Source organism: Rana temporaria, chromosome 4, assembly GCF_905171775.1.
Source record: "Rana temporaria chromosome 4, aRanTem1.1, whole genome shotgun sequence".
Classification (NCBI taxonomy): Eukaryota; Metazoa; Chordata; class Amphibia; order Anura; family Ranidae; genus Rana; species Rana temporaria.
Genome location: NC_053492.1, coordinates 23,454,626 through 23,465,600, shown reverse-complemented (window position 1 = coordinate 23,465,600; position 10,975 = coordinate 23,454,626). Strand labels below are relative to the sequence as shown.

The 10,975-nt window shown below is 39.4% G+C and overlaps 1 protein-coding gene across 1 annotated transcript in view; it reads left to right on the top strand.

The window, feature by feature from the left end:
* The first annotated feature begins 4,983 nt into the window (after window positions 1–4,983).
* PNOC (prepronociceptin) overlaps window positions 4,984–10,975 on the top strand; it is a 187,822-nt gene continuing 181,830 nt past the window's right edge. Inside the window, exon 1 of the mRNA XM_040348124.1 lies at window positions 4,984–5,084. The gene's annotated coding sequence lies outside the window, so the exon portion shown is untranslated. The remainder of the gene's footprint in view (window positions 5,085–10,975) is intronic.

Sequence of the window (10,975 nt, the reverse complement as noted above, 5' to 3'; positions counted from 1 at the left end):
ATGGTGGGAACCTCTCAAATTGGGGGCAGCAGGTGTACAAGGCAGAGAACTCAGAGCACAAATCTCACCATCAAGTTTATCAAGAAATACACTATATGATCATAAAACTGTGGGCACCTGATCAGCACACCCACCATATGGCCAAAAGTATGTGGGGTATGCTCAAAATTATTTTCAAGTGAAGAGTAGCATCAATGCAACAGAATTCTAAGACAATTTAGACCATTGTTGGCTTCTAATCTTTTGATAACAGTTTGGGGAAGGCTCTTCTGTTTCAGCAGAACTGTACCCCTGCTGCAAAAAGACATGGTTTGACCAGTTTTGTGTGGAGTCCTTTTATCCAACATCCATGCCTGACCGCAACCATACTGAACACCTTTGGGATGAATCGGAATGCCAATTATGAGCCAAGTCTTCTCTACCACCATCATTGCCTGAACTTAACCCTATTGAACATCTTTAGGATGAAGACGTGATAAGACCAGTTTGGTGTGGAGGAATGCAAGTGTCCTGCACAGAGCCCTGACCTCAACCCTATTGAGCACCTTTGGGATGAATTAGAATGCCGATTTTTGACTAGGGTCTTCTCATCCAAACCAGTACCTGACCTGAAACCTATTTCTCATCCAGCATGGGTACCTGAGCTCAGCCCTACTGAACACCTTTGGAATTAACTGAAATTCAAATTGTGACCCAGGTCTTCTGTTCCAACACAAGTTCCTGAGCTCAACCCTACTGAACGCGGGGGCGGAGCTTGACGGGGACCGGAATGGCCACATGAGAGCGGAGCTCCGACAACAACAGGGACACAGCGGCTCATTACAGCCCGAATAGCAGCAATTGTGACACCCCATCCCAACGATTACATCCCGCTGACCACCCTTGTGATGACAAACAAGCGGAAGGGTCCACAGCGGCCCTAGAAATTAACCGAATACTTTTCCTGGGAGCAGCGGCAAGATGGCGCCGAGTCTCCCGGGCCATCCGCAGCTAGCACTCCGCAGCTGCCACAAAACAAGGGTAAACCTGACAAAAGGAACTCACCATCGGCCAGGCAACAATCTCCTGTATCCTGTTCTGCCTCGGGGAGCCCGGAAAAGACGCAGCCCAAGCTGGATGGCATGGATCCTGCTCAGGAGGTTAGTGCGGGCCTAGATTCTGGGGATGACACCAGGGAACTCCCTGATTCCATTGACCGCTTCCCTACCAGTAACCAGCCTGTGTTAGACACCACACTCAAGGACATGCTGGTGTCCCTCAGAAGCTCGCTACATGGCGACATGATGACATGTGTCCGCAGGTTTGGGAAAGATTTGCAAAATGTGTCCGCAAGAGTGGACCATGTGGAGACCAAAATGGGGGAGTATGCTGCCACCATTAACAACTTGGTCGATGCACTTGATGCCAGGGATGAAGAGATGGAAGCAGTTAGAGCTAAAATCGCAGACATTGAGGACCGTTCCAGGGGGAACAACCTCAAAATAAGGGGGGTCCGCGAAACTGTCCCGCAATCGGATCTGCACCAGCATGTCACCCACATAATCCCTTCGATCCTTCCTGATCTGTCAGCAAGAGATGTTACTATTGATAGGATCCATAGGCTACCTAAGCCTTCCCATCTACCTGATAATGTACCCAGGGACATTATTTTACGCCTGCATTTCTACCATATAAAAGATCGTTTGATGAGGGCAGCATGTAATAAGGATCTTATCCCAGAACAACACAAAGATCTACAGTTTTTTGCAGACCTGTCTCAGTACACACTGCAGAAGAGGCGCAGCCTGAATACTATCTCCAAGGCCTTACGAAACCACAACATTGCCTATAAGTGGGGGTTCCCGACCAAACTCATCATTACCAATAAAGGGAACCCTACTGAACGCCTTTGTAATGAACTGGAATTCCAATTGTGACCCAAGTCTTCTTATCCAACATGGGTACCTGAGCTCCGCCCTACTGAACACCTTTGGGAAGAACTGGAACGCTGATTGTGAGTCAGGTCTTCTCATCTAATATCAATACCTGACCTCAACACTACTCATCCAACATGGGTACCTGAGCTCAGCTCTACTGAACACCTTTGGAATTAATTGGAATTCAATTTGTGATCCAGGTCTTCTCTTCCAACCCAGGTACCCGAGCTTAGCTCTACTGAATACCTTTGGGATGAACTAGAATACCAATTGTGACCCGGGTCATTTCACCAAAGATGGGTACCTGAGCTCAGCTCTACTGAACACCTTTGGAAGGAACTGGAGATCCAATTGTGAGCCAGGTCTTCTTCTCTGACGTGGGTTCCTGAGCCCAACCCTACTGAACACCTTTGGGATGAACTGGAGATCCAATTGTGAGCCAGGTCTTCTCCTCCTTAACCCAACTGAACACCTTTGGGATAAACTGGAGATCCAATTGTGACCAAGGTCTTCTCCTCCTTAACCCAACTGAACACCTTTGGGATGAACTGGAGATCCAATTGTGAGCCAGGTCTTCTCCTCTGACGTGGGTACCTGAGCTCAACCCTACTGAACACCCTTGGATTGAACTAGTATACCAATTGTGACCAAGGCCTTCTCCTTCTTAAACTAACTGAACACATTTGGGATGAATTGGATCACCAATTGTGTGAGCCAGGTCTTCAGATCCAACACCAGTACCTGACTTCACAAATGGACACAAATTCCCACAGACACCCTGTGGAAAGCCTCCCCTAAAGAGTGGTGGCTGTTAAATCCCCAAATGGTGGCACCAGGGGCATGGCTAGGTGGCAAAAAGACCAGGGGCTTCAGCGCGAAGTCCGAGCCTGGCACCGGGGGGGTGTTATCTACCTGACGTGCACTGACATACACTGACCTACCTGACACACACTGACCTGACATACACTGACCTACCTGATGCACACTGACATATACTGTGACTGACATACCTGACATACACTGACCTACTTGACGCACACTGATCTACCTGATGTACACTGTGACTGACCTACCTGACATACACTGACCTACCTGAAGCACACTGACCTTTATTTATTATTTATTACTATTTGTTTGTGAAGCACACATATACCACCGGTCGGTGGTGCCAAAGCGCTTGGACCTGACGTATACTGACCTACCTGACATACACTGACCTACATGACATACACTGTGACTGACCTATCTGACATACACTGCACCCCTGCACCTGACGCACACTGACCTGACATATACTGACTAGACTTCAGGTGACGTGACCTCTGAGTCCTCCTGCAGCTCTGCCATAGTGTGCGGCACGTCCATCAGAGTAGACTAGACAACACTGCAGCAGGCACTCCACTGGTGACTCCAGGCAGCCAGAGCCATGACAGGAGAGGAGAGCCAAGCAGGGATCTCGTAGTGACACGGCGTGGTGGCTGAATTGTAATCGGTCCTCAAGACTCAATTCTGGCTGCAATGCAAGCAATCGCTTTTCGTCCCGCCTGGGTCGTGCGCAGTGTCTTTCCGTGCCAGCCGTGCGTGCCTATAATGACGTCACATGTCCCGCGATCCTGACATTGGACCAGTGTGATGTCCATCATAGGACCTGGCAGCGCGATGCCTATGATGGACGTTTCACTGGTCCAATGCCGAGTTTGGGGGTGGGACTGTGTGACGTCCAAAAGACTCGGTCACTCAGAGTTAGGTGCCGCCACTCACGTGACCAGAATTTTTTTTTAATAAGTTGCAGAGAGTCTGGGCTTTTCAGGGTCACATTCGGGGCTCCAGCCCCCCCAGCCCCCCCGTAGCGACGCCCCTGGGTGGTTCCAACTCCAAATAGATGATCACAGCTTTGGAATGGGATATCCAACAAGCTCTTAAACCGTAGGTGTGGTGGTTAGGTGTCCACAAACATTTGGCTATATAGCATATAAGAAAACGTCAGGTGGTTTCACTCTCCAGCATCTACCAAACCCCAAAATATCAGTTTTCGGTAGACTAACCCTTTAAAGCGGGAGTTAACCCGAAAAACTATTTTTAACATTAGAGGCTCATTTTGTCAAGGGGAATCGGGTGTTTTTTTAAAATCGAAGCCGTACTTACCGTTTTAGAGATAGATCTTCTCTGCCGCTTCCGGGTATGGTCTTCGGGATCAAAGCAGTACTTACCGTTTTAGAGAGCGATCTTCTCCGCCGCTTCCGGGTATGGGCTGCGGGATCAAAGCAGTACTTACCGTTTTAGAGAGCGATCTTCTCCGCCGCTTCCGGGTATGGGCTGCGGGACTGGGCATTCCTATTTGATTGACAGTCTTCCGACAGGCTTTCGACGGTTGCATACATTGCGTCACGAGTAGCCGAAAAAAGCCGAACGTCGGTGCGGCTCTATACGGCACCTGCCCACCGACATTCGGCTACTTTCAGAAAATCGTGACGCGATGTATGCGACCGTCGGAAGCCTTTCGGAAGCCTGTCAATCAAATAGGAACGCCCAGTCCCGCAGCCCATACCCGGAAGCGGCGGAGAAGATCGCTCTCTAAAACGGTAAGTACAGCTTCGATTTAAAAAAAAACACCCGATTCCCCTTCACAAAACGAGCATCAATCTAATGTTAAAAATTAAGTTTTTGGGTGAACCTCCACTTTAAAGAACCCAAATCTGAGTGGACATTTCATTGCCTAAAACAAATGTGCCTGTTCTCCTTCCAATCATGTACCCTTGCTCTATTAGTCTTCTTTAGTGTTTTGACAGCCTATAGGTCCTTGGCCAGGCACATTGCCCTCACGGGAAAAGATAATAAGTAATTGCCTGATGTACTGAGTGACATCTCCGATAGCCAGAACAATGCGAAATGCGGGCGCTGCGCCACGTCGTCTGTGGGCATCACCCATTGATTTGAGGGAATCCGGTGATTTTTTTTTTGCTGTGACGTTGCTTTCTCTTAAAGATAAGGAGAGGTAGGTAGGATAAGATTTGGTCTTCCTCTGCTTGACAGAAGCATGAGGGGGTGGATACATACAGAGTAACAATGTGAGTGCCTGAGAGGTGGGGGAACCACTGTGTATAAATATAGTGAGAGGAAAGGCACAGACATATCAGGAGAGGTCCGGACACTGGAGAACACTCAGAGGTAAGACTGCTTTCCTATTATCACTATACAACAGATACAGACAGAGACTCTACCATTCTATTCCCAATGAGAATCCTGTCTGCATAGTTCTGAGGATTCTCCTTCTAAAAACCTATGGGGGATTACATTGTATATTACCCATCCGGGGTCCTCATTGCCAGAAGCCCTCTTCTCCTCTATATTATTACATTGTTGCATTTTAAAAAAGATATTTGTATATTTGTTTTGCTTTGCTCTTGATGAAAAGAGAAATCACAACTGCCTTCAATGAGCTTTTGATACTTTTAAATTGCATTTTAAATAAATATTTTGTATTTTTATTTTATTATATTTTATGTTTATGTTTTATGTTTTTGCTTTGCTCTTGATGAAAAGAGAAATCACAACTACCTTTTGATACTTTTGCATTTTAAATAAATATTTTTTATTTTTATTTTATTATATTTTATGTTTTTGCTTTGCTCTAGACAGAAGACAATCGCAACTGTCTTTAATGAGCTTTTGTTACATTGTTACATTGTTACATTGTTGCATTATTTCAAAAAAAATTTTTGGTTTGCTCTGGATGAAAAGAAAAATCACAACTGCCTTGAATGAGCTCTTGATACTTTTTTGAATTTCAAATATATATTTTTTATTTTTCATTTATTATATTTTATTTTTTTGCTTTGCTCTCTAGACAGAAGCAAATATCCACTTTTTTTTAATGAGCTTTTGTTACATTGTTGCATTTCAAATAAATATGTTTTATTTTTTTTATTTTTTTGGTTTGCTCTTGATGAAAAGAAAAATCACAACTGCCTTGAATGAGCTCTTGATACTTTTTTGCATTTTAAATATATATTTTTTATTTATTATATTTTATTTTTTTGCTTTGCTCTCTAGACAGAAGCAAATCTCCTCTTTTTTTTAATGAGCTTTTGTTACATTGTTGCATTTCAAATAAATATTTCTAGATTTTTCTTGCTTTGCTCTGGATGAAAGAAAAATATCAACTTCCTTGCATCAGCATTTGTTACTTTGTTGCATTTTAAATATTTTTTTTTTTTGCTTTGCTCTTGACGGAACAAAATCTCGACAGTCTTTAATGAGCTTGTGTTACATTGTTGCATTTCAAATAAATATTTCTATTTTTTTTGGCTTGCTCTTGATAAAAAGAAAAATCACAACTGCCTTGAATGAGCTCTTGATACTTTTTTGCATTTTAAATACATATTTTTTATTTACTATTTATTTATTTATTTTGCTCTCTAGACAGAAGCAAATCTCCACTTTTTTTAATGAGCTTTTGTTACATTGTTGCATTTCAAATAAATATTTCTTTTTTTTTTGCTCTTGATGAAAAGAAAAATCACAACTGCCTTGATACTTTTTTGCATTTTAAATAAATATTTTTTATTTTTTATTTATTATATTTAATTTTTTTGCTTTGCTCTCTAGACAGAAGCAAATCTCCATTTTTTTAATGAGCTTTTGTTACATTGTTGCATTTTAAATAAATATTTCTAGATTTTTCTTGCTTTGCTCTGGATGAAAAAAAAATCTCAACTGCCTTGCATCAGCATTTGTTACTTTGTTGCATTTTAAATATTTTTTTTTTGCTTTGCTCTGGACAGAACAAAATCCTGACTGTCTTTAATGAGCTTTTGTTACATTGTTGCATTTCAAATAAATATTTCTAGATTTTTCTTGCTTTGCTCTGGATGAAAGAAAAATCTCAACTGACCTGAATCAGCTTTTGATACTTTGTTGCATTTTAAATACATTTTTTTTGCTTTGCTCTGGACAGAAGAACATCTCAACTGTCTTTAATCTGCTTTTGTTACATTGTTGCATTTTAAATAAATATTTGTGGATTTTTTTATCTGGATGAATGGAAATTCTCAAGTGCCTTGAATCGGTTTTGTTACTTTGTTGCATTTTACTTTTTTTTTATTATTGCTTTACTCTGGGCAGAAGAAAATCTGAACTGTCTTTGATCAGCTTATGTTACTTTGTTGCATTTTAAATTACATATTTTTATATTTCGATTTACCAATTTAATTCATTCATTCATTCATTCATTTTCTGCTTTGCTCTAGACAGCAGAACATCTTAACTGTCTTGAAACAGCTTTTGTTACTTGTTGCATTTTAAATCATTTTTTTTATTGCTTTGCTCAGGACAGAAGACAATCTCTACTGTCTCTGATCAGCTTTTGTTACTTTGATGCTTTTAATTAAATATTTTTAGATGAAATATTTCTAATTTAATGAATTATTTAATTCATTAATGTTTTGTCTTGCTCTGGACAGCAGAAAATATTAACTGTCCTGAATCAGCTTTTGCTACATTGTTGCATTTTGAATAAATCTTTGCATATATATATATATATATATATATATATATATATATATATATATATATATATATATATACATACACACACACATATGTATTTAAAAAAAAAAAAAAAAATATATATATATATATATATATATATATATATATATATATATATATATATATATATATATACACATACGTGTGTGTGTGTATATCTAAAAAATATAAATAAATGTATATACATATATATTTATTTATATTTTTTATATATACACACACACGTATGTGTGTATATATATATATATATATATATATATATATATATATATATATATATATATATATATATATATATATATAAAATGTAAATATAATTTTTTTTAAATACATATGTGTGTGTGTATATGTATATATATACAAATATATTTATATTTTTATATACACATACATATATATATATACATAAATATAATATATATATATATATATATATATATATATATATATATATATATATGTTTTAAAAAATTTAAATATATGTGTATATATATATATATATATATATATATATATATATATATATATACACACACATATAAATAAATATATATATATATATATATATATATATATATATATATATATATATATATATACACACATATATTTAACATTTTTAAAACATATATATATATATATATATTATTATATTTATGTATATATATATATATATATATATATATATATATATATATATATATTTGTGTGTTAAATTTTTTAAAACATATATTATGTATATATATATATATATATATATATATATATATATATATATATATACACACATAATTATATATATATATGTGTGTGTGTGTATATAAAAATAAAAATATAAAATATGTATATATATATATATATATATATATATATATATATATATATATATATATATATATATATATATATATATATATATATTTATTTATTTATTTTTTTAAACAAAAACATTTTTTTGCTTTGCTCTGGACAGAACATAATCCTTTTCCTTTAATCAGCCTTTGTTGCATTTTATATAAATATTTGTATTTTTATTTTGTATTTGTTTATTTTTATTTATTTATTTATCTATCAATTTATTTATTTTTTGCTTTGCTCTGGACAGAACAACATCTCAACTGTCATGAGTCAGCTTTTGTTACATTGTTGCATTTTAAATTACATATTTGTAGACTTTTTTTTTTTTTTTTTTGCTTTGCTCTGGAGGAAAGAAAAAAAAAATCTCAACTGCCTTGAATGAGTTTTTGTGACATTTGTTGCCTTTTTAAATACATTCTTGTAGATTTTTGTTTTGGGAAAACGTTAACATCTTTAAAGTCAGTTTGCATTATTATATTATTCTATTGTTTTTTTTTATTTGTTTTTTTTTTATTTGTTTTTTTTTTATTTGTTTTTTTTATTTGTTTTTTTTTTATTTGTTTTTTTTAATTTGTTTTTTTTGTTTGTTTGTTTGTTTGTTTTTACACTGGGCAAAATGTTAACTATCCTGAATGAAGTTTAAACTCCTAGAAATTGTTAACCATTTTTTTTTTTCTTACTCTTTATTTATTTATTTTCTGTTTAAACTTTTTATTAAAACAGAATGACCAGCACGTATTTTGTTGTACGTATTTGACCTCACATTGTACTATAGCGCAGTTTGCATCCGTTTATAACCGGCTCCATTTTTCGTTTGCTTGATACGCCTTTTGCTGTCTGGCGCACAAATGTTTCACGCTGATGTAAAACGACGTACCCAATGATACAGAACCAGATGGAAGAGTTAAGGGGAGGGGTGTATGATAATTCGCATTTCACTGAATGTGTAAGACGGTGAAGACGGAATGCGCAATTCTGAAGCTTCCTCTCACCGCGGTGCGTTTCCTGCTGTCCCAGTCTCTATGCAGTGCTGGGTTTTATTAAATTACATAGAAGAATTTATTATTTCAAGTGCTGATTTTATCGTTCGTATTGCTGGAGGACGTAATGTAAGGATTCGCGGTCCGGTGAGGTGCAGGAGGTTACTCAGCACATCATTTCCAGGCAGAGATAGGGGGAACCCCCTCATCATTTACCAGTTCATTAACCTGCTATTCAACTGTCAGCTACTTGTTACATTGTAACGCTAAATTCACTGTGCGCATCATTATTTTAAAGAATTCCTTGCAGCCAATGCCAGGACAGGGTCACCCAGCGCCCAGGGCAAGGATGCAGAAATATGCCCCCCCCTACTAATAATACATGCCAAAGACCACCCTGTGTTCATTTTTTGCCCCTTTGCTTCACAGCGCCCAGGGCAACTATTCCTACTGCCCACCCCTTTGTCCCAGGAGAGAGAGGAGGAAATCCCTGATGCCGCACGACAGTGTTGCCAACCGTCCGTAGTTTTACGGTCAGTTCGTAAAAACGGACACTTTTTTCCCCCCGTTCGTAAATGTCGGTGGTTGCGGGAATGTGCCAGTAAAAATAGCCGAGGTCGGTTTGGCTTAGGAACTGCGCATGGAGATTGGAGGCAGGGGGTGATGGTGGCTGCGGTGGCACCGTAGAGCAAAATGGAGGCAGGGGGCAATGGAGGGAGGGGAAGATTAGAGGCAGGGGGAGATTGGAGGCAGGGGGTGCTAGTGGCAGGGGGTGATTGGAGGGGGATGGTGGCACCGCAGAGGGTGGGGGATGGAGGCAGGGGTTGTTGGTGGCACCACAGAGGGGGATGGAGGCAGGGGACGATAGAGGCAGGGGGTGATTGGAGGAAGGGGGCCTGGGGGAGATTGGAGGCAGGGGGAGATTGGAGGCAGGGGGTGTTAGTGGCAGGGGGTTATTGGAGGCAGAGGGTGTTGGTGGCACCACTGAGGGGGATGGTGGCACCGCAGAGGGTGGGGGATGGAGACAGGGGTTGTTGAAGGCACCGCAGAGGGGGATGGAGGTAGGGCGAGATGGAGGCAGGGGGCCTGGGGGAGATTTGAGGCCGGGGGAGATTGTGGCACCGCGGAGGGGGGTGAAGGCAGGGGGTGTTGGTGGCAGAGGGGGATGGAGGCAGTGGGTGATGTGACTAAATAATTTGCCCTTATTATATCGAAAATAACAAAAATATGTTTTTTTACTTTAATATCTACCTTAAATCACATTGCTATTTGCCTAGAGTACTTGTTTGTAGCCTAAATACTAAAATTTGCACCTAAAAATGTAGTTTAGTAACTTTTGTGAAATGCCAGTAAAAACGTGGCTGCGTCAATAAATTTCGGGTATCGTGCCAGTAAATTTCAATCTGGTAGGTTGGCAACACTGCCGCACAACCACGCTGGGACGTAGATAATGGGGGTCCCCTGCTTCCCATTCCTTGTCCCAGCCCTGAAAAGAGAGAGGAGGAAATCCCTGATGCCGCACATCCATGCAGGGACGTAGATAAGGGGGGGAGGGGGTCAGGGGAGTTGAAACCCCCCACTAGAGCATCTTGCCAAAAAATGCAAACACATAATGTCCCTCTCAGTGTCGGAGTGTAGTAATGCAACAAGGGTTAAAAGATCATTGAGCAA